Below are 23,881 nucleotides of genomic sequence, written 5' to 3'. Positions count from 1 at the left end.
GGAAATACCCAACAGAGAAGGCAAGGTGGAGAAGTTAAGGAAGATAATCCTGAACTCTGTAAGACTGTAGTGCTTAATACTAAAGCAAAGGAGGACAGATCATTACTGCACCGCCTTGAAAAGTTTTCTGACTGGTCAAGGGTAGTTGCCAGATTGAAACGATGAGTTAAAGAATTAAAAGGTGTGAAACAAAGAACTAATGAGAGTACAAGTCTAGAAGAAAGGAAAGAAGCAGAAGTCACTATTATTAAGCTAGTTCAAGAGCAAGCATTCCCAGATGAGATAAAGAGTTTGAAGGTAAAGAAGGTTATTGCTAAGACCAAATACAGCATGCTGAACAAGTTGAGTCCAATTTTGGATGAAGAAGGTGGGAGGAAGTCAAGCTACGTTACACCCACATATCCAGCTATACTTCCAAGAAACTGCCACATATCAGCCCTGCTAATTCAGCATTTTCATGATAAGGTATATCATCAGGGATGTGGAATGACCCTAAATGAATTGTGAGCTAATGGATGGTGGATCCTGGGAAGTAGCAGTGCAGTATCGTCACACATCTTCAAATGTGTCAAGTGTCGAAAATATAGAAGAGGTACTGAAGAACAAAAGATGGGTAACTTACCTCCAGATAGAATGGAAATGACTCCTCCATTTGCCTGTGCCGGCATAGATAGGTCCAAAACAATCTATGTGAAGGCAGGAAGAAAAGATGTTAAAAGATATGGAATCTTACTTACCTGTATGTTCAAGAGCTAAACACACAGAAATGCTTGATGACAAGACAACTGATGCATTTATTAATGCATTAAGAGCATTCATTGCAATAAAAGGAAATCTTCGTCAACTTTGAAGTGACCAAGGAACTAACTTTATTGGTGCAAGGAGAGAGTTTGCGGAACTCATGAAAGGCATAGATGAAGAAAGAGTCAAGGCTTTAGGATCTGAATTTCAAATGAATCCCCCCAGCTGAAAGTCATATGGGTGGCGTCTGGAAGAGGCAAATTAGGACTATTAGAAGTGTTCTCACTGCCCTTCTCGACAAGTCAGCGCAAAGGTTGGACAGCTCCTCTCTAAGAACGTTCTTATATGAGGTTATGGCAATTGTTAATAGTAGACCCCTTACTGCTGAACATTTGAATGACCCATCCATACCCGAACCTTTGACTCCAAAACACATTCTTACAATGACGAGTTAAAACATTGAAAAAGGAATCACATCTCTGTTGAAAGTAAGTTGACATTAGGTAAACTACTTAACTCTGGTTGTTCTCTTACTTTCTAACTCACCACAGAGTGCAGACAGTACAGTCAGTATTCTTATTACATTGTTAAACTTAACTTCATAGTGTTAAATTGACACCAGTTACGTGACTGTGACTTCATCTCTCCCCTGATTACATGCCCGTATGAGTGGCACACAGGAACAGATTTACCCACCATTATGAGAAAGACTGACCAATATGGACCTTATGACCTTTTGACTTTTTTCATATTAAAACTTTGTCTCTATCAGTTCAACACTGATTGTTCTTTAAGATTAGATAACTTCCTGTGAGCTGAACAGAACCTTGCTCTTTTGTGCTTTTCTTTGGATTTATTGGCTTTGCATCAGAGGAAAACTCTATGTAGAAGAAGTTTCCAGAGTGGCATAAAAGGTATTTTAACGGAAGGGAAGGGGTTGTTGATGTAAGATCATTTTGAATACCAGTGCTGGCCTTGTGGTTAAGAAGACATGAACAATTGCATTCTGCTGTTTAACAGTAAATTGCAATTGCTTCATATTTTCCCCCAAGACTGGTATAAAAAAGTTGAAAAAACAGAAAAGGCCTGAAGGTCCATGCTGGCCAGAGTTGTTTAAAAGTAAATGAGGAATTTGCTCTTTGAATTCTGTGACAGGTTTCAGATTAAGTGTCCTAATGAAACTGGATACAATAATTGAAAATCAAAGACAGCACATATCTCTTCTTCAAATGCTGCTCATGTCACAGCCAGGAACACAGGATGAGCTGGAAGACGTTCTGCCCTCTGCAGCTGATACAGTAGAGAAACTTAGTCTCTGCTCTAAAGCAACCTCAGATAAGGAGTTCAAAAGAAAAATAGTGAGTTTGATAGTTATAGTGTTCACTATGGTCCATCCTTAATTAATACCAAGTATTTGTAAGTAAAAAGCATACAACGTTAGACAGATATATGCTAGAGCATAATACAACACCTAACAACAATGTGACTGATGAATTTTCAACAAGCAGTAGATTGAAAGTAAATGTAAACTATATTTATAAACAGAAAAACACGCAATAAACAAAATAGTTCACAAGGAAATATATCTAATGAGACAGAACCAAACTGTTACAAAATGTTTTTTGATTAAGTTTTTGATTTGTTTGCAGATCATATACCTCAATTCTCTTGGGGATAATGGGTTAAAAGCCCACATAAGAAATATGATGAAGAATGTGGCCAGCAACAAAGTGTGGCCCAAGTATTCATTGAAAGGACAATTAGAAAAATGACCACTATATCACTGGGAAATAATCAGCCTTTTCATCAGTAAGATATACATTTACACCATTTTAAAATGTAAACATCTGTCAATTGGACTCAATAATGCAATTTACAATTGTTTTTAAAACATCTCTTTAGGTTGGCATACCCACTATAGTAATACAGTAATACTTATAGTAATACTATAAGTACTGTATTACTGACATATTCTAATTTGTCATTTGATTTTACTGCTTTCAGTACTTATTAAGGGTCCAAAGCACGTACTGCTATGGAACCTTATTGTTTTTCTTCCGTTTTTTCTCTTTTATTATTTTTCTGTCCTAAAACTGAATGGATATGTATAATGTATAATGTATATAGTATACAGTATATAGTGTATAATGGAAACATGAAATGTATGACACAACTATAAGAAACTATCTGGAAAGTACAACAGACCAGAGCGACCTGTCAGAGGCAAGGAGGGAAAGGCCATCACAGGATTAGAACAGCAGATGAATAGATGGTCTGAACATTTTGAGGAGCTTCTGAACAGACCAGTACCACCAAACCCCCCAAACATCAACCCAGCCACCGAAGATCTCCCCATCAACTGCAGCAGCCCAACAAGGGAAGAGATCAGGAAGGCCATCATTCTGGTGAAGAACGGGAAGGCAGCAGGACCTGATGACATACCAGCAGAAGCCCTGAAGGCAGACCTGGAAGCTTCGGTCAAGATGCTGTACCCCCTTTTCGAGAAGATCTGGGAAAAGGAAGAGATACCGACCGACTGGAAGGAGGGTTACCTAGTCAAGCTTCCAAAAAAGGGGACCTCAGTAACTGTAACAACTACAGAGGCATCACACTCCTGTCAGTGCCAGGCAAGGTCTTCAACCGGATCCTCCTAGAGCGGATGAAGGACATCGTCGACCCAAAACTACGAGACGAGCAAGCAGGTTTCCGACAGAACCGATCATGCACAGACCAAATCGCAACGCTGCGCATCATAGTAGAGCAGTGCTTGGAGTGGAGCACACCATTGTACATCAACTTTGTCGACTATGAGAAGGCGTTTGACAGTGTGGATCGAGAGACTCTCTGGAAGCTCCTCCGGCACTATGGCATCCCAGCCAAGGTGGTCAACCTGATCAAGAGCTCATACGAGGGAACAACCTGCAGAGTGATCCACGGAGGGCAGCTCACCAACAGCTTCCAAGTGAAGACAGGAGTCCGACAGGGGTGCTTGTTATCCCCGTTCCTCTTCCTCATCGCTATCGACTGGATCATGAAGACATCCACCAGTGAATGCAGAAATGGAATCCAGTGGACATTGTGGAGCCAATTGGAAGACCTAGACTTTGCAGACGATCTCGCTCTTCTCTCCCACAGTCAGCAGCAGATGCAAGAGAAGATCAATGTGCTGGCAACCACATCATCACAGGTTGGACTCAACATCCACACGGATAAGACCAAGATTCTGAAGACCAACTCCAACAGCAACAACACAGTCACCGTGAATGGAAGTTCCCTGGAGGAGGTACAGTCCTTCACCTACCTGGGCAGCATCATCGACCAGCACGGTGGAACAGATACAGACGTCAAGGCAAGGATCGGCAAAGCAAGAGCCGCCTTCATCCAGCTCAAGAACATCTGGGCTTCCAGAGAACTGACCTTGACCACCAAGATCCGTCTGTTCAATTCCAACGTGAAGTCAGTATTGTTGTACAGGGCCGAAACCTGGAGGACAACCAAAACCAACATCCGAAGAATCCAGACGTTCATCAACACCTATCTCAGAAAGATTCTCCACATCCGCTGGCCAAACACCATCAGTAACACCAACCTATGGGAAAAGACCTACCAACCTTCAGTAGAAGCAGAAATCTGGAAGAGAAGATGGGGATGGATAGGGCATACCCTCCACAAACCACAAACCAACATTACCAGACAGGCTTCCAGATGGAACCCCCAAGGCAAGCGGAAGAGAGGCCGTCCAAGAAACACCTGGAGACGAGACCTCGAGGCAGAAATGACAAGGATGGGCTACACCTGGAGTCAACTAGAAAGAATGGCCCAGGACAGAAACCTCTGGAGATCTACCTTTGGCAGCCCATACCCCGGAAAGGGTGGAGGGCGAAAATGAAATGATGAATGAAAACTGAATGGGCAGCCTAAACCGTAAGAGCTAGACCGACCAAACTTGGTAGGATGATGGCAAGTCCTGCCCAGGAATTCAGACCATCCGACCCAAGTCTGTCAGCCAGCGCTGTAGCGCCCCCCAACATGTTTCGGTCAATATCTTCTGTCCTGTTAGTTAAGTGCCATAATAGTTGTCTACAGGACACAGTCTTCTGCCCCAAGCTCCATTCACCACTTGCTGCCCGCCTCCTAGTTTCCGGCCACGCCCCTTCTGCCCTCTGACCCTGTGTTCCGGTTGAGGATAAAGCCTATTGATCACATCCAGCTCGAGCTCTTGCTCAAGCTTTGTCTTTTGCTATTGTTGTGTTGGTTCGCTGTTTCTGATTGACTTCTTGTGTATGATGGTTCTAATTGGTTTCTGGTTTTCTGCTTTGCCCCTTTTTGTACCTTTGCCTTTGGTTTGCTTGTCTTCTGGTTTTGACCTCTTGCTTAGCTCCTGACTGCTCTCTTTGTCTCGCCCCTTCGGTTACTGTGTTTTGGCCTGTTTGTTTTCTGTACATGTCTGTTAGGTGCATAAAGAGTGACTGCGTTTCCGTTTATGCATACGTGGTGTTTACTGTGCTTTTGGTTAGGGAGTTAGATTTAGTCTTTGTCATTTCGTTTTCTCTTGTTTTCATTACCTTTAGAGTTAATTTAGTTTGGGGAATCGTTCGGTAATGATGTTTTGGTTGTTGTTTTGGCCTGGGTCACTCCCGAAGTTTGTTGCACCTCGTGTCTGTAAAAGTGTCTGAATAAATACAAAAAAATACAAAAAAAGATCCCTTCATTTCCCGTGTTCCCTTTTCCCATCCCTTGGTTGTCTCATCTTCCCCTCTCCTTTTCCCTTACCTTTCTGTCGGTCCTCAACCAGTTGACATTTATAGCCAGACCAATTCAGTATGACATGCCAAATCAAACAACATGTAGAAAGTGGTTCTCCATGTTTGCATGATTCATGTAGGTCTGATAACCGTACTTTTTGTTAACTTTTTGTTAACCTCGTATGATTTTCACCCAACCTACATAAATCTAGTATCATTCAAATCAGGAGACAGTCCTGATAAATAATTATTCAAAAAATCCTAAAGTTTCTGTAAGGTACGACCACTAGCCACATCCACACCCTGCAGGTGTCACGCCCATTTCAATCAGACAGCTGTATCTCAGGCCTCCCTCAGCCCATCATCACGAAACTTAAATATATCCTGTAGGACAGTATTAGGGAAGGGCAGTCCAAATTTGACGCTGATCGGTCAATAGGGGGCGCTACAGTACTGTAACGTGTGTCTAAACCTGCAAAACCAGCGAAACAGACATTTTCCTCATTCTGTTCCACTGACATTACTAGTCAAAATCCTTTGTACTGCAAGTTCTGCGAGTCATGCCAAATCAAGATATATGTACTGTACTGTCCAATTACATTGATTTGCATTCCCTCGTGATGTTTAAAAACTAAACAAATGACATATTCCTATAACTCCTACAATGTCCACCCTACCTAGGTCATTCTGGTAGCACGTTAATCAGGACACTGCCCTTATGGATAATTTATGAAAATAGCTTGACCTGCTTGTATAGTACAGCCACCAGCCACACCCAACCTGCAGCATTTCCATGCCCATTTCAATCAAACAGCTTAATCTCAGGCATGCTTCAGCCAATCATCACTAAATTTGAACCACTAATGTAGTACTTGACCGCAGACAGACAATCCAACTTTAGTGCTGATTGGTCAAATAGGGGCGCTACATCCACTATCCATATCCATGTAAGACCCACCTTAGCAAATTCAGCTGAAATGTCCCTATTTCTCATAAAACATTCAAAGAATTGTTACTTTTCCATTCATCTCAATCAGTCCATATTTTTGATTTCCTTTTATTTTTCATCCATTTGACTCATAAAAAATTAACAGACTTCATTTACAAGCCAGGCAGTGTATATTGCAGATTTTTTAAATAAATTGGCCAGCAGGTGGAGGCTATGCTCTATTTCCTAAATGCCATTCAGTCTTTTCAGACCTTCTCATGTCTAAAAGAACAACTTACAAAAGGAGAAAGCATGATATTACTCGTGTTTTTTGCAGCAGTCCCCCAAATGAGCACTGTTAGGCTGTGTTGCATATTCAGAACATGTTCACACAGGTCATATAAACTAAGTTTAACCTATAAGATCTAGATGTACCGTGTTAGGTAGGCAGGTGCCAATTTCTACGTACTACTAAGACTGTCACAAACCGGACCTTCCTTTGTGGTCAGGCACTCCACCCTAGGGTTCTACATTCTGTCCTATGTTGGCATGCTTAGGCTGCTTCTGCTAATTCCACATATGATGTGCAAAACATTGTTACATGAACAGTGCACAAAGAGGACAAAGTGTGATAGTGGCACTCATATATATATATTCCACAATCCCAAACATGGCAATTATCCCCGAGCCCCCACACCCAACCCAAGTGCCACCTGCCCCATCCCTGCCCCAGGCCCCCCCCCCCCCACCCCGAAGCCCAATCTTAGCGACCCTCCCCTAAGCATAGCCCTATGCCCAGAAGTCACCCAAGCACTCCACCCTAGACCAATCCCCAGCGACAGGCCCCCAAGCCTAGCCATAGCCCCCCCTGCCACAGCGCTCTAAAGCCCAGCCCCAGCCTCCCAAACTGTGGCACCAGCCCCAGCCCCCAAGCGCCAGCCCCACTGCCAACCCGAGGCTCAGCTGCAGCCCCCCACAGCCTGGCACCAGCCCCAGCCCCAGTGTTAGCTCCTGAAGGGCAGCCCCAGCCCTAGTCCCCCACAGCCCGACACCAGCCCCAGCCCCAGCCCCCAAAGGCCAGCCACAGCCCGAGCACCAGCCCCCTGAGTCTGACGCCCCAAGAAAACTATCACTCCAGCACAAAATGTATTATGTTTCTTTCTACAGTTTCTTACAGGTAATTTTTTTTATAGTTTCTTATAAATAATGTAACACTACACATTCATGATGGCTAAAATATGTCGGCATTACTGAAACAGAGATGCTTTTTGTCACAATGTCTTTCACATACACATGATCAATCAAAGTGCCTTTTCCAGTGGTTACTTGTTCGACAAGTTGAGTATATCCATGTTCTTCCATAAAATTAGCAATTGTACTTACTGCCAAAAGATTTTCAGTCTCCGGACAGATCTGTGTCCATGCATCTTCCATTGTACCATGCAACTGTAGGTCTTCCTTAGCTTTCTCTTTTGCATGTGATTCCTTTTCAAAACTTGCCATATTTGAGTCCACAGCCAGTTTCACTGAATGCAATTCATCATCAGAAAACCTCACAAACCCAGTTTCATAGAAATCCTGGTAACTGCCAAAACTAGACAGATTTCAGCTGGTTATCCACATAATGTGGTATAAAAAGTTGCAAAATGCTGTGGCAATATTTTTCTGGGTCCTTTGTAGATGAAGAGTGCACATACCGAACAACAACCGCATCACTGCGTGTCCTTTTCTTCATGAATCGTAGTTTTCTGTCCAGCTCAACACTTCCATAACATGAACTCTGAGATTTAGATAATATTCTGTACTCAGATGCAAATCTTGCTAAGCACATTCCTATAAACTCTTCTGTTTTTTGGCCTGGCTTTATATCTATCAGTGGTACTGTTCGTCCAAATACCCTGTTCATCCTCATTGTCTCACACAGCTTTCTTCCGTATCACGTTCAGTGGAAGGCTCATTTTCACCACATGCTCTCTGATTGGGATGAACTGCACCTTTCATGATCCCTCTTTCAACCTCATGTTAGCCAGGCGATAAACACTTTCCCGAGTCGAAACTTCATGATTGTGCAGGAAAACACTGCCAAGTTGCAGAAGAGCATCTTTTGCTTCCAAAGTAAAATTTGTTATGCTCTCTGAGATACATCAAGGCATTCTTTATCTTTTCTGGGTGCACAAATTCATATTTGTAGTATCCTTTGTAACTTAACTTCCTTTTCAGCTTCACATGAATCATAAGGTCATTATTGTTCACTCTTGGTAAAGCTTCAGCTACATTTGGAATGCTAGATGGGATGCAAGTGACAGGATCATGAACACCATTTTGTCTACCTTTTGGCAAAGACACAATTCGCATGAAAGGAATATGCCTAGCAACCAGATGCTGTTCCAGTGAATTTAGATGCTGCAACTCTACTGGGACTGGCTCTAAAGCTAGATTGTTTGCAACACACTCTGCTGGCAGTTTCCCATCAAGAATCTTTCTGCGACATGTGGCAAATCCACAAGGAACCTGTAGGGCCAGTAACACTGTTACAATCATCAGAACACGTGTCTATACATTTACGCAAGTATGTCTCAGTAATACACTGTGATGCCACTATCACAACTGCCTGTGATTTTCTCAAGTACTCATCTTTCTTGCACATCACAACTTGGTGTTTAAATGTTTAAATTTGATGACACACTGAACAAATGTATTCTGGGCATTCACTTATTTTCCGTCTAAACTGTTCAATCAGAGTCAATTTTTTCTTCTATCCTTCTCTTTAGTCCATTTTTCAATAATTCTGCTTTTTACTGCAGTGGCATAACAACTGTCTGTTTTGTATCTATTACTACTACTTTGTTACTGAGCTGATTGGTACGCTGGATTAGAATGGTAAGCTTCAAAATTCTGTTTCTTCATAGCTTCTCTGTAACTTTCATTTGAGGCATGCTTACTAGTCAAACTCTTTCACACGTTGCTTGTGTTCCATGTCTGTAGTGTACGTACACTTGACTGCTGTACATTTACAGTGCTCCATATCTGTTGCATAGTTATAGATACTTGATGTTGCTTAACACGGTCTCGGTAGTCTTCATCATTACGGTAGTGCTTCATGCTTCTCTCAAGTTGTTCCTCCTTGTGTACCGTACTCACTTCATACCGTCTTTTTTCTCATTCCAGTGTCAGACCACTTTATGCAGTTTCTGTTGGTGCGTTTTCAATTTCAGAGCATCGTGTGGCACAACCCTCAGCATCATGCCCTTTCACGCAAGTTACAGCCTCATAATGTGACTCATTACAATGTTTAAGGTATATACCTCTCTGATCACTATCAAAACCAAGACAAGTGGAGTACTTCAACCATTTCTTATCAGAGTATGTGAAAATATGCACACCAAGGTCAGCAGCAGCTTGAATCTCTACCTCAGAAGCCCAAGTACCAACATACTTCATCCGCGATGCAGCCACATACTCACTGACGGAAGAGTAACCATCTCTAAGACAACCAACATAGCTGGATTTCCTGTGTTCCTTCTCACTCCCAGTTATAGCAAAAGCCAGAGATCTGAAAAAGCAGTTACCATAACCAGTGATAGGCATCGTTCTGCAAAGATCACCCACCGGAAAACTCTGCAGCCATATTTACATGACCATGATCAATGTACACCACACCTAGCTTACAGGGAAGGCTTCTTTGCTGCTGTGTTGTCAAAGGACTGAAGACAAATTGCTCTTTGCATAGCTCACTGATAAAAACTACATCACCTTCATTGATCACATGGACATCAACTTCACGTTCTGCATCATCTGTCATATTCGGCCTTACCAGATCATGTCAGGTCTTTGACGTGCCGGTGAACTGGTCGACTCTGGAGACTGAGGAGTTACCATCTGGATGGTGGTGCAGGATGCTTCTACTGGTCACACTCACAGCTATAATCTCAAACTGTTCCCCTGTTGCATCTAAGGACAGTCCTAGAGTATTCATATGGTCTAGCAAAGATAGAGTAGTACACCAATATACTTCTGCCTGATGCGTCGTTTGCGCCGTCTCCTTGTTGGGAATGCAAGCCGATCACCACATGCCATGACCCTTGCTGATGGCACAAGTATTCACTTTAAGAGTAAAAAGACATGCATCATACTGTGAAAATACTCTTACCGCTTCATCAGCAGACATGAGAATGTCGCACATATCTCCATATTCGCTCACACCAGACAAGCCCACAAACATGTCATCATTGTAATTTATTACCATTCAATGTGTACTCTGTTGGTAAATCTCTAACAGCTACCCAGGAGCCTCTTGAATTCTCCCAGTGTTTCGGATGGTACTGTAGAGGTCGTCTTCAGCAGCACTTGATCAATGTCTGTGACTGACCAGCTTAAGACGTTCTTTACGTTAGTATGGCAATCAAACTATTGGCAATGCATTGCTTGATACTGTTGACTCCAAATCGTGGGTGTCCTTGATGGAAGGAGCCTCTTACTGTAGGTGCCTGAGGAAAATGAGGGGATACAGGTATAGTTTCACATGCTGTTGCTGATCCAGGGTTGGGTAAAGGTTTGGCAGTGCCAGGGTAATTTTCAGTTAAAGTTCAGTTAAGTATTTGGGGTTGGCTATTGCTGCCTTTCTTTTATGAGGGGGCTGCGGTACCTCGTCCATCCAAGCTATTTCTTGGTGGAGAAAAGGCATACGAAACCTGTCAACGGTCCTACAAATGGCACGCAAGGCGGGAACCCGGTGGTCATGGCTCGTCGGCAAAGTCGCTGTCATCACCATTTTGGTATTCTGAGAGGGGGGAAATGGGTTAACCCCATCATCAGTCATAGCCACGACGTGGATGGCAGCAGCAGTCAGGCTGTTGGTTGTAGCTTGTCAGATTAGTCACAGTCAGATCCATTTTGAGTCGGGGTAACCGAATAGGGGTAACCCTGTCAACAGTCTCAGCCACAACATTGCTACCAGTAGCTCGATGCCTATCCATTAGCCTCTTCTTCGCTGCTGCTGAACGCCGGGACGCCTTGGTGCGAGGCATCTGCAGATGAACGGGGGGAGAAAAAAAAAGAAAAAATACATGGCATACATCCTTCCAATTTTACTTTGCAGTCATACTGTCAAATGCATATACATGGATGTGTTTTGACAGGAGCGGTTCCAATGGTGGTTTGAGAGACTGTACACCAACATCATTCTGCCCTGTTACAAGTCATTGATGCTGGTCAATCGATATTGAAGTGTACAGACGTTAAACCACAATTTACACACTGAATTTCTAATTTTAGAAACCTTTATACTTCTTATGCTATAATACATCTGTCTCACATGACTTGATTTTTAAAAACACAGAACTCTACAACTTTCCTGTTAAGTCACACTGCCAAATATCCATATTACAAACATCAACATTTTGCTTCAACAATAAATGACCAAAATCTTTATCACATGTATGCTGATTTGTCCTGTCACTAACAGAATTTATTGAAAGACCTACAGATTCCTCATCCCACTGATACAAATATACTGTGGCTGCTTAACATTAGTATCGTGGCCATTTCTCATATTGTGCGACAGCTTCTCTGTCACTACACAACCAATGTCTATACAACACACAATGGCAGAGCTGTTTTGTTTTAAACAGTAACATAATTACCCATAGAATACTATTTTTCTAGTGCTATAGCAAATCGTTAGTATATGCAGGAATGTGATAAACTTCCCGTACACATACAGAAAATTTTCCACTGTTCCAATTGTAGCAGTGTATTTGGTATGAAGTTTGTTTATCAACTTGCATAACTAGTAAAAAAAAAAAAAAAAAGAATATATTAGGTTCATATTTTAAGATCTAGCCACAGCAGTCAAATTGACAAAAATGCAGTGTACTGACTGGGACGTTATGCAGCCTCACATAGATTTGTTTCACACCAGTTAGGGCTATGCTATATTGGGGAAAGAAAAATCACATTGCAAAATTTATTCTTCCTGCCATATATTGTAATTTTAGGATTTTCAAAAATCTAATTAGTTCAATTGGTCGATTGGCATAATTAATCATTCTATTAAGACTGAGCTGATTTTGTCCAAATATAATGGTAACTCAGGTACTGATTAACAGAGAATGAGCATTACACTACGGAAGCTTATCACATGTGGGAGCTAACATAACAAAATGTGACAAAGTGACAAAATAGAACAAACAGAACATTTTATTATCCAATTAAACCGTTTCCATAGCCACAGTGAATAAGCGTCATTCCATGTCAAATCATCACACTTTCGGACCTCCTCGTCATGGATTGTAACAAAACTTGGCATGGTGATTTGGTCACATAAGTAACACATGAAACTGAAACTGGGCGTGTCTTGGATCAATATTGAGAGGGAGATTTAAGCGGACAAAGTTTTAACTTTTTCAGGGGGGGACTATGATTAACTGCTATATTTACCTAAATACAAGCTGCACAGAAATGGTCCTCTTATTGTTTTAAAGCTATTGTCCAGCTCTATAGATTGAACAAATATGACATGCCCAAATGAATTACTACGTAATAGCTGATGAAAATATTAAAAACTCAATAACAAACATATATTTCAAAATTAATTAATTTTTTAAATAAAGCTAGCTCATAATGCCATAAACATCTCCAGAAAATTTGGTCTTTGGTTTTTGAGTCGTTGCCGAGATATTATTACTTACGTGAAATGTGTCTATTGCCAGAACTAGCTGTGGAAATATAATTTGACTTAAACGTGCCGTCGCATGGCTTCATATCAGTAATGGGCCTTTTTAATGGCAGCCAAACTGACATGAAATAGTATAGCAAGCACAGGTGTAATTATTACATAGTAATTATTCATATGGGGATGGCATATTTGTTCAATCTATAGAGCTGGACAATACCTTTAAAACAATATGAAGGCCATTTCTCTGCAGATTACATTAAGATAAAGCCATTCAAAGTCATACACCCCCCCCCCCCCCCCCGAAAAAAAGTTAAAACTTTATTCGCTTAAATCTCCCTCCCTCTGATCTAAGACACGACCAATTTCTGTTTCATGATTTACTCATCTCATCATGTCAAACTGATGATTTGACACGGAATGACATAACTTAAACAAAATATAACTTAAAAATGCATTTCCACCCATGTCTAAACCAAAGTCTTCATGTACCTTTATTATTTTTAAAGGCAGACTAACATCGATACGTCCGCGCCTCAGCGACTACTGCCTATGTCAATCTAACAGCGAACTGAAAGAGATATCGGAAACACAGAGTATACCATCTAAAACCCACAAGAAACGAAACCATCAACAATGAAACACAAAGACAACTCGTTAGACCAGAGGTGTTTTACAGTCCTGAAGGGCCGGTGTTCTGACAAAATATCCTACCTATCAAGCTGTCCTTCCCGTTGTTACTGCACATGCGTACGACGATGTTTTCGTGGTAAGAGTACACGCCTATTATTTTACCCTTTTCTGATCTTGTGTGTGTGGAAAAAAAGTTAGTATTGTATGTTTTACTTCTTTATTAAAGTTGATACTTATTTTCCTTAAGCTGTTGTCTATTTGTTAACTTTTCAAGTGAACATGCGCTTTGTTTTTTGTGCAAAAATAATCCAATTTGGAGTCTCAATTGAAGTCATCTTTGAAGTCTTGATTTACTACTTCTAAACTCCTGTAAACTGGAATACATATGTAAACCTTGTAAATTAAGTTTAGTCCTCATGCAGGTAGTGGAAACCACACTTATTTGTTATCTCAAAGAAAGTAATATTGCACTACATACTTGCTAATTGAGTGATAGAAATTAAACAATGTTTAGAACCTTAACGTTGGCATTTTTATTTACGGTATGTGCATTGCTTCTTATATAATGGATCCTGAAGCTGTTGTGAAAATGTCTGATTTTCTCTTTAGTTATGGAGAACAAATACGAGGAACTGCTTTGCTTACATTTCTTTCTGATGGGTCCTACCCATCCCAAAGTCCCAAAGGCAAAACGTTAGGAGATATGCCTGAAAATTCAGGCTGAAGGGTCAGTAGTTTATTGTAAATACTAACAATATGTGGTTATTGGTTAGATAAATGTTATAATTAATCTGAATTATTTCTGAAATGTAGAGAGCACTTGTTGGGAAACAGGAAAGTGATCAAAACAAAAGAAGCAGCCATGGGGCTATTTTCATTCAAGACCTATTGGTGGACACACTGGTGAACTCAAAACGCAAATTGCAGTGTGTTCCAGATTTTACTGGTATGGCATGTCGGTTGACATTGCAAATTGGGTATGTATTTTTAAAGTTTTCATTTTTAAAACAAATATAACATGAGCTATTATTTTAACAGCCATAAAGTATGTAAACTATAAAAAAAAAAATACGGTCAAGTAATTATCCTGAAGACCTGACCCAGATTTCAGGATGACATGCAGTGATAAACACTGAAGCTAGATTGATTTTTGTTATAGAATATATGTCATTATGTAGTCTAAGGATGCTGGAGATGTATGTAGACTCTATAAATAACATATAATATCTTTAAGGTCCTGGCTTGTGACCAGTGCCAAAAAGTTGGAAAACCTTTGGCTGCTGTGCAACCACTGCAGTGAATTTAGGTAAATATCAGTAACATTTCAGTAGAAAATAGTAATGTATATATTATACAAATGTGATTCTTTTTTCATTGACAGGTGTCTGGTTTGCCCAGTTATTTTGAAATATCCAAATATTTTATTTATTGTATGTTCTATAACATTTTTGTATACTTTTACAATTAGTACTTTTCAAACACTTTGTGAAAAGACTTCTCAAAATCTAAATATAAAAATTCAGGAAAGTAATTTGCCATGATGTATCTTTCCAAACACTATCTTTTTTTAAAATTATTCAAGGAATAATGTTTGAATAACAGCAAATGGCCATCAATGTGTTTTAGGGAATACTGGGGACAATCCATGCAATCCATGGATTGCATTGTTTGTTCTATGTTAGAACAAACATTGTTAAGGACTGCATTGTTTGTTCTATGTTAGATGCTGAAGCTGACCGCAGCAGGAACCATGTTCTGATATGGTAATTTGGCCATCAGAAAGTTCTACCTATGTACTGTAAATACAAGTAGGAAGCATGTTTTCATAGGGTAATTTGGCCATCAGAAGGTCCTACCTATAAATATGTACGATGGAGGCATAAACCACGTATGGTAGTATATTCTGATAAGGTAGCATGGATTGATAAACATGACTGTAAATTTATGCTACAGTAGGATGTTTTGATAAAGTAGGACGTTTTGTCAGAACACCAAAACCCTGCATATTTTTGGGTTTCCCCTCATTTAACACACCTGGGGGTTGTTCCACGAAGCGAGCCTATAAAATCGAGGATTATTTGTAATAGCCTCGCTTGAGTTAGCCTAACAGTTCACTTCAGGGTCATTGAGTTCCACGAACAAAATTCAAGTGTATTTAATTTCCGCTCATTCAAGCCAAGCTTGACAAGGGTGTACAAGGATCATGCGCGTCCACGCGATATAAAAGTCAGCCTTGTTAATCAATGCTGGATAAGTAAGAATGGAAGGAAAGAGCTGAGTTTTTTCCCAGGTGGAGCAAGAATTATTACTGCAAGCCTACGAGGACTACAAAGATATAATAACCAGAAAGGGGAACACGAGCTGCATCATAAAATCTCATGAGGCTGCATGGCAGAAAATAGCTGACAGGTTAAATGCGTAAGAACATGATTTAAGTAACCTTTGTGTTAAGGATGTAAAAATATTTAACAACTAAATGAGAACAGGTGCAATGTTATCTGGGCGGCGGCCAAAGGCAGGGACCTTGGCGGATCCCCGGCTACAGAAGCTAGCTCTAGGGACATGGAATATCACCTCTCTGATAGGGAAGGAGCCTGAGCTGGTGCGCAAGGTTGTGAAGTTCCGACTAGATATAGTCGGACTCACCTCGACGCACGGCTTGGGCTCTGGAACTCCTTGAGTCCTTGAGTCTCCTTGAGGGGGGTTGGACCCTTTTCCACTCTGGAGTTGCCCGCGGGGAGAGGCGCCGAGCGGGCGTGGGCATACTTATTGCCCCCAGGCTGGGTGCCTGTACATTGGGGTTTACCGCAGTAGACGAGAGGGTAGCCTCCCTTCGCCTTTGGGTGGGGGGACGGGTTCTGACTTTTGTTTGCGCTTATGCGCCAAACGGCAGTTCAGAATACCCACCCTTCTTGGAGTCCTTGGAAGGGGTGCTGGAGAGCGCTCCTCCTGGGGACTCTCTTGTTCTGCTGGGGGACTTCAATGCTCACGTGGGCAACGACAGTGAGACCTGGAGGGGCGTGATTGGGAGGAACGGCCCCCCCGATCTGAACCCGAGCGGTGTTTTGTTGTTGGACTTCTGTGCTCCTCACGGATTGTCCATAATGAACACCATGTTCAGGCATAAGGGTGTCCATATGTGCACTTGGCGCCAGGACACCCTAGGCCGCAGTTCGATGATCGACTTTGTAGTCGTGTCGTCGGACTTGCGGCCGCATGTCTTGGACACTCGGGTGAAGAGAGGGGCGGAGCTGTCAACTGATCACTACCTGGTGGTGGGTTGGCTCCGCTGGTGGGGGAGGAAGCCGGCCAGGACTGGCAGGCCCAAGCGTATAGTGAGGGTCTGCTGGGAACGTCTGGCAGAACCCCCTGTCAGGGAGAGTTTCAACTCCTACCTCCGGCAGAACTTCTCCCATATCCCGGAGGAGGCGGGGGACATTGAGTCCGAATGGGCCATGTTCCGTGCCTCCATTGTGGAGGCGGCTGACCGGAGCTGCAGCCGTAAGGTGGTCGGTGCCTGTCGCAGCGGCAATCCCCGAACCCGCTGGTGGACAGCGGTGGTAGGGGATGCCGTCAAGCTGCCTCAATCGGCCCTTTTTGGCCTGTGGGACTCCAGATGCAGCTGACAGCTACTGGCAGGCCAAGCGGGATGCGGCTTTGCCGGTTGCTGAGGCAAAAACTCGGGCGTGGGAGGAGTTTGGCGAGGCTATGGAGAACGACTTCCGGACGGCTTCGAGGAGATTCTGGTCCACCATCCGGCGGCTCAGGGCGGGAAAGCGGTGCAGCATCAACACTGTTTATAGTGGGGATGGTGCGCTGCTGATCTCAACTCGGGACGTCTTGGGTCGGTGGAAGGAATACTTCGAAGACCTCCTCAATCCCACCGACACGCCTTCCGATATGGAAGCAGAGTGTGGGGACTTGGGGGTGGACTCGCCTATTTCTGGGGCGGAGGTCACTGAGGTGGTCAAAAAGCTCGCCCGGAGTTCCTCAAGGCTCTGGATGCTGTGGGGCTGTCCTGGCTGACACGCATCTGCGGCATCGCGTGGACATCGGGGGCAGTGCCTCTGGACTGGCAGACCGGGGTGGTGGTCCCCCTCTTTAAGAAAGGGGACCGGAGGGTGTGCTCCAACTATAGGGGGATCACACTCCTCAGCCTCCCTGGTAAGGTCTATTCGGGGGTCCTGGAGAGGAGGGTCCGCCGGATTGTCGAACCTCGGATTCAGGAGGAGCCGTGTGGTTTTCGCCCTGGCCGTGGAACAGTGGACCAGCTCTATACTCTCAGCAGGGTTTTGGAGGGTTCATGGGAGTTTGCCCAACCAGTCTACATGTGTTTTGTGGACTTGGAGAGGGCATTCGACCGTGTCCCTCGGGGAGTCCTGTGGGGAGTGCTCCGGAAGTATGGGGTTCTGGGCCCCCTTTTAAGGGCGGTTCGGTCCCTGTATGACCGGTGCCAGAACCTGGTCCGCATGGGCGGCAATAAGTCGGACTTGTTTCCGGTGAGGGTTGGACTCCGTCAGGGCTGCCCTTTGTCACCGATTCTGTTCATAGCTTTAATGGACAGAATTTCTAGGCGCAGCCAGGACGTTGAGGGTGTCCGGTTCGGTGACCTCAGGATTAGGTCTCTGCTTTTTGCGGATGATGTGGTTCTGTTGGCCTCATCGGACTGTGACCTTCAGCTCTCACTGGGGCAGTTCGCAGCCGAGTGTGAAGCGGCTGGGATGAGAATCAGCACCTCCAAATCCGAGACCATGGTTCTCAGCCGGAAAAGGGGAGAATGTTCACTCCGGGTTGGGGATGGGGTCCTCCCCCAAGTGGAGGAGTTTAAGTATCTCGGGATCTTGTTCACGAGTGGGGGAACAATGGAACGGGAAGTCAACAGGCGGATCGGTGCGGCGTCAGCAGTCATGTGGGCGCTACATCGGTCTGTCATGGTGAAGCGAGAGCTGAGCCAAAAGGCGAAGCTCTCGATTTACCAGTCGATCTATGTTCCTACCCTCACCTATGGTCATGAGCTATGGGTAGTGACCGAAAGAATGAGATCGCGGGTGCAAGTGGCCGAAATGAGTTTCCTCCACAGGGTGGCTGGGCTCTCCCTTAGAGATAGGGTGAGGAGTTCAGTCATTCGGGAGGGACTCAGAGTAGAGCTGCTGCTCCTCCGCATCGAGAGGAGCCAGATGAGGTGGCTCGGGCATCTGATTTGGATGCCTCCAGGACGCCTCCCTGGGGAGGTGTTCCGGGCATGTCCCACTGGGAGGAGACCCCGGGGAAGACCCAGGACACGCTGGAGAGACTATGTCTCCCGGCTGGCCTGGGAACGCCTCGGGATCCCCCCAGAGGAGCTAGATGAAGTGGCCGGGGAGAGGGAAGTCTGGGCTTCCCTGCTGAGACTGCTGCCCCCGCGACCTGACCCCGGATAAGCAGAAGATAATGGATGGATGGATGGATGGATGGATGGATGGATGGATAAATGAGAACAGTTTCAAGCCTTATAGTTACAATAATATTTCCTTTTACATATGTATTTTGTTACCAGTTGTAAGGTACTTTAATGCTATTTTAAACATATTTATAAACAAGACAGCATGTTAATTGTATGGGTCCATCTTAGACAAAAAGTGATACATAATTGTAAATATTAATAATGCTTGGTTTCAGGAGCAACATGAGTGGAACAAAAAGGTCCTGGCAGCAAGTGAAGATTAAATACAAAAATATTCTTCGGAATGGTAAAAAGTAAATCTAATTAGAACTACATTTTAAAAGAATTCATTTAAAACCCACTTTGCATTGTATAATTTAACCACCAAAAAGAGAGCTGCGGCTGCTGTAACCGGTGGGGTCCCACCTCCAGCAGCCTGGGGGCCCACCTCCCGCAGTCAGGGGCCCACCCGAAGTGAACTGTGCACGACCTATTATTGAGGGGATTGAGGGATGAACATCCTCAGACATTGTTCCTTCCAGTCATGTGCAATCTTATGTTAAAGGTAGGTCTTTAGTCTGTTTCCCCTCTCTGCCTTGCTTTCTGTTAAATGTCTTAAACATTCTAATGCATTACAGTAGTGGATGGTGTTTTGACCCTCTTGGATCCTGAACCAGTCAGAATCTGCTGTGAGTATATTTAATTATATATACACTGCAATAACTGAGTTTTATAGTTAATGTTTATCAGTCCCTCGTGCCCAATTGCTTCCGGGATAGGCTCCGGACCCCCCGCGACCCAGTAGGGTAAGCGGTTTGGAAAATGGATGGATGGATGGTTTATCAGTCCAATGCCTTCATCTGCTGCTAATTCTATCATGTATTGTGGTTTTTGTTCACTTAAGTTAACTTACAGAATTAACTTAACTTAATTAAGTCCCGCTTCAAATGGAAATCGTTTTACTTTTTAGTTGTACTGTTAATACTTATGGTCAGGCATTGTACAGCAATAAGCTTACCACTCCATGTCATACTTTGTATGTGACAAATAAAAGCTGAATTTTATTGCATTGTGGTCATGGTAAATATAACAAAAAATGTTCCCTTTTTGCAGATCGCTGGGCCATCCATGACACAGGAGGATGAGGAAACGGTTTCTGTTTGCTCAGAAATGCTAGCCGTATGAACTTTAAACTATTTTGCAGCGAATAACATTTGTCTCTTCCTTATAAACCCATGCAGTATTTGTTGTGTACAGGAGTCCGAAGAACCAGGTGGGCAACGCTCTCAGCCCTCACCAGCACTGCCCGTATTAAGTAAGGTAATAAACTGTTTAATGTAATTAATAAGAATGAATGAATATCTCTCACAGCTCTACCATCTATGTGGTCTTCCACTGCTATGCCCTCTTCCCATTGCTCATCCTGCATTATTATTGGCATACGCTCTTGCTGCAGTATTGCCACATTATGTAAAACTGCACAGGCTACTACAATGTCACACGCTCTGTCTGGTGTAACTCTGAGATGCTGCAGGCAGTTAAACCTGGATTTTAACTGTCCAAATCTCATTTCAATGCGTGCCCTTGTCTTAGAATGGGCATGGTTGAAATGTCTTTCTGCTTGTGTTGCAAGATCTGTATATGGTGTGAGAAGAAAGGGTAGACATGGGTACCCTCTGTCACCAAGCAGCACACCAGGAAAAATTCCTATAATAGAATGAACGTAGACAAATTAGACTGTAGTATAATAAACTATAGTGTATTTGTGAATTTTAGTTGACTTGCCTTGTCTGAGGCTCTGAGCCAGTGAAGACTCATGAAAAATTCTGGCATCATGTACCGACCCTGGCCATTTTGCCACGTTTGAAATGAGAGGTTCAGCAGTGCATACCGTCTGAAACATTTTAGGAAATGGTAATGACATACATTAATATTGTTGGATGACTACACTTTCACCTTTTATATATAAATGTGAGGTATTATCAGTACTTACCTGTACATTAATACTGTGATATGATTTGCGGTTTATGTAATCAGGCTCTGTTGGACCTGCTGGAGCCTTTATCCTCATGTGTGTACAGTCAATGGCTCCAATGATGTTAGGAAAGCCTGACAAATTAAATTCAGTTACTGATCAGGTAATGACTTATGTGTTGTAAATGACTAGATGTTTAAAGATTCAGCACCATTAACTCCAAAGAACGTTTCCTTAATGCCAAGAATGCCTCGGTGACCAGGAAAGGTAATGAATATATTTAAAAAGGACTTCAATGCAACATAAATCTTCCTGATTTCACGGCACACTGTAGTTTTGCTTAAATGTTCAGCATCCCCCACACTGTACAGAAATGAACCACTGGCAAAATAAGACAAAGCAATACACATAGACTATGCAACTGTAAGGGCTTTAGAGCAATGTGTGTTCTTAGAAATGTATGGTTCCAATAACTGACACAAATATGTAATACTGAGTCTACTAAATCTATAGCACTCGTATAAATAATCATCTGGAAAATGCAACGGATCTATCCTGGGCAGAAGTATTTGTGGTGCCTGTTGCCTGAAAGCTCTAGGAATCACCCGCGCTCCCTCATAAACTGGATTATGAATAAGAGGGCACACCATGGTTATTCATGTAAAAGTCTTCAATGCACTCCATGTCATTTTATACTTTGAGTAATTGGAATCGCCTGCATGCAATTATGAAAAATAATAATTTTATATTGGAGGGTCGATGTGTTTGAGAGAGGGAGAGAACAGCAGCAGAATAATCCCAGCCCCGCAGAATGTCGTGCTGTGTGACATCACATGGCTTGTCCAATCATATTCATCAAGTTTCACAGCTAACCTGCCACGGAGCAGGCTTGTCCAAGAGCATATGTTGACATAGTAACTAAGCAGAGCTTCAGGTTAGCCCCGTTTTTGGAATCGAATTTGGAAAAATTAAGCCAGGATTGTCTAAATAAGCCTGGCTTTTGAGGTTAGCTAGCTTCGTGGAACAGCCCTAGTTTTCAACTCCTGGTGCTAATTACCACACAGCTCTTTTTCCAGTTCGAGATAAAGTAATAACAGCCCCTCTAAAAACTACTAAAAATACTAAAAGGTAACTAATGTGTTTAGTATCGGTCTCAAACCAAATAAATTTGTACTAAAAATGGCGACAACAACATATGGAATATTATTTAGTACTTCATAATGCATAGAGAATGTAATCATTAGAACTCTTAAGAAACTGATGTGAACCATGTAGAGAGTGACCTTGTAATCTTTAGAGAATGCAGACTAATTACTGCTGTGCACAATGTAATGAAAAACAAGTATGAATTAGCATCTTGTGTTGGCTTAGAAGTTTCTGTATCTGTTTGCTATTTTGTTAGTGTGATGCCCGACTCGTCCGCTCCTCGTATGTGCCACGCCCCCCGATTACCCACGTGTGCCGATGCTCCCTAGACCCCGTTACGTAAATAAATCCCCTTTGTTCCCCTTACCTGGTCTACCGTGCATGTTTCCTGCCCGAACGTCGCTATCCGTAACAAACGGTTGTGACAGAATGATGGACCTAACAAAGAAGAACAGGAAGCAAAGGCGAGAGAGGATCCCAAAGGAGCCGATCCGTCTGGGAGCCTGCGCGCTCTCTAGGATTTGGCCCCCTTCAGATGACGAGGTACCCGTCCTGACCCCAACCCAGGGACCGATCCAGCGAGGAGGCTACCCGGTATCCATGTTCTGGCCGTTGAGCGAAGACGAGGAGGAGGAACCCTTCTTCCTCCCGTACCGAGAGCCGGAGCTTATTCTTCCGCCACTGCCATGAACCGGAGGAGGGGAGGAAAGGAGTCGACGATCGCCCCAACGATCGCCCTGGGGGCATGCGCCCTCATCCCGACTTCTTCACCGGAGGAGGATCGGGAGAACTTCCCAATCACCCCGACGGTCCCCAGCTCGGCTAAGCTGCCTTCCGGAGCAGCTTCTCCGGTTAGGGGAACCCCCCAAGCCGCGAGACAGCCTGCACAGCTGCCCCAGCTCCCTGCACCTCTACCGGCCGCCACCGTAGCCTTCGCCTCCAAGTTCTTCACCCTCCAGGGACTGTACTGGAGGATGATGGAGGAACCGACCACTTCAGTCGTCCCCGAGGCAGAACTGCTCTCTGCGCAGTTGCAGCAGGACTTTGTCTCAATCACTCCCGCCTTTCCGGAAAGCAACCTGGAGGGATTGGGAGATAGCATCAGGAGGCTGATCCGGCTTCGGAGAACCCCAGCTGCGGAACCAGCGCCCTCCGAGCCGCCTGCGGCGTCCGAGCTGCTACCTCTGCTGCCGCCGACGCACTTCGAGCAGCAACCGCTGCTACCTGAGCGTCCGGAGCAGATGCCTTTACCGCCGGACCCTGTTCCTGAGTCGCTGCCCGTACAGCCGACTTCCCTCTCTGACGCGCTCGGAGACGCGCGCCTTGAGAAGGGGGCTCCCACGGGCGAACGACCACCTCTGCCGGCGTACTCCGCGCCGGAGCAGCAGCCGCTACCACCTGCGTACCCCATGCCGGAGCAACCGCTGCTGCTACTGACTGCGCATCCCGGGCAGCAAGTACAGCCGCCCCCGCTGCCTGCTGTACCTGCACAGCAAGTGCAGCCGCCCCCTCTGTCTACGTTGCCTGCAGCTCCCGAGCAGGCGCCCCCTCTGCCTGCGTTTCCTTCGGCTCCCGCGCCCACGCCCGAGGCGCTCCCTCTGCCTGCAGCTCCCGCGCC

At 44.0% G+C, this 23,881-nt stretch overlaps 1 pseudogene; it reads right to left on the bottom strand.

Annotated features, from left to right (window-relative positions):
• Positions 1–11,225: 11,225 nt before the first annotated feature.
• Positions 11,226–21,767, bottom strand: LOC125723217 (putative nuclease HARBI1; annotated as a pseudogene).
• Between the last annotated feature and the right edge of the window lie 2,114 nt (positions 21,768–23,881).

This window comes from Brienomyrus brachyistius, unplaced genomic scaffold (assembly GCF_023856365.1).
Source record: "Brienomyrus brachyistius isolate T26 unplaced genomic scaffold, BBRACH_0.4 scaffold46, whole genome shotgun sequence".
In the NCBI taxonomy this organism is placed as follows: domain Eukaryota; kingdom Metazoa; phylum Chordata; class Actinopteri; order Osteoglossiformes; family Mormyridae; genus Brienomyrus; species Brienomyrus brachyistius.
This window is presented reverse-complemented; position numbering and strand designations above follow the sequence as displayed.